The sequence below is a fragment of the Pygoscelis adeliae genome, unplaced genomic scaffold (assembly GCF_000699105.1).
Source record: "Pygoscelis adeliae isolate BGI_AS28 unplaced genomic scaffold, ASM69910v1 Scaffold286, whole genome shotgun sequence".
Lineage (NCBI taxonomy): Eukaryota > Metazoa > Chordata > Aves > Sphenisciformes > Spheniscidae > Pygoscelis > Pygoscelis adeliae.
The window spans coordinates 8,905,589-8,906,829 of NW_008825076.1; positions in this window are offsets into that span (position 1 = coordinate 8,905,589).

The window sequence follows — 1,241 nt, forward strand, 5'->3', positions numbered from 1 at the left end:
TTTTTTTCCTAGCAACAGGGCATTATATTCTGTGATGCCTCCCTCTGCTCAGCCAGGAAGGCTATCTGAAGTCTGGGCTCATTCACATGACAGGGATGCAGGAAAAAAGTGAAAATACTTAAAAATTAGCAAGGGATTGTTTGGTATGGGGAATATACCCTATATTCTCTGGACCTGCTATCTTAAGCATTGTCTGCTTAGCTAAAAGAGCCAGCTCTGCTGCTGGAGGGAGAGAGCGAACACATCGATGGGGCTTGCACAGAAGGCAGAAGGCTGTACTGAAGCACTGTTTGGGCTGGGACTGCCCAGCCTGTCTTCTAACGATGCAGCTCTCCGGAGTCTCCTGGATGTGGAAGCAGCAGTTTGGGAAAAGCTCGGAGATCCCCATGAGCTCTAAAGTGCACTAGAAAGAAATCATTCAGGGGTTGGACCAAAACTCACAAGGTTTGTAAAGCCCATGAGACACCAGACGGACTCACCCAGTTTAGACAAAAATACAGCTATCTTTGCTATTTTATAGGCACTTATTGCAAACTGCAATTTTATTTTGCCTCTGGTTACCCCAAAGTTGAATTATGACCTTAAATATACTACTGGCTGTTTTCCAAAGGAGGAAGAAACTCTTGCTTCGGGCTCGAAAAGCCAAGCTCAGTTTTCCCTCTGTCCCATCCACACACAGCCCGAGGAAGACTCACTGCATCTGAAGGACACTGAGAACATCCCCTGCCTTTAGCTTTGTGAACAAAGTGTCCCCTGCAAGTCTAATTCATGGCTGCCACCTGCAGCACTTTCTCCTCAGCAAGGGTCAGCTGTAGCCTGAGTTACAAAAATGCCTCTCCGAAGGCAAAACACCCGCAGAAAGCCACCTGAAGCTGTTTGTCTCGACCAGGGGCATATGAGGATGAGAGTTTCTTGGTGTCCATGTAGCATGGCCAGCAAAGCCCCACTTTCTGCATAGCTCTGTGTGTCAGAGCACTCCTGAACTCAGCAGGATGTTCCCCAGCACCTGCGGACAAATGGTCTCTGCATCACTGATCTTTTGTGGAAACCCCCCAGGGCCTTGCTAGATAAAGCTCCCCTCTCTCCCCTTTGCTTGATGGTCCCTCTCCCTCTGCTCTGCACCTTTCACCCGCCCGGTCCTGCTCCGGCCGGCTCAGCGGCCGCTCTCCCCCCAGTTCCTTGCTGCTCATTGCACCGGGAGCTCTAGCAGCTGATCCCCTTAATTAGGTCACAAATAGATC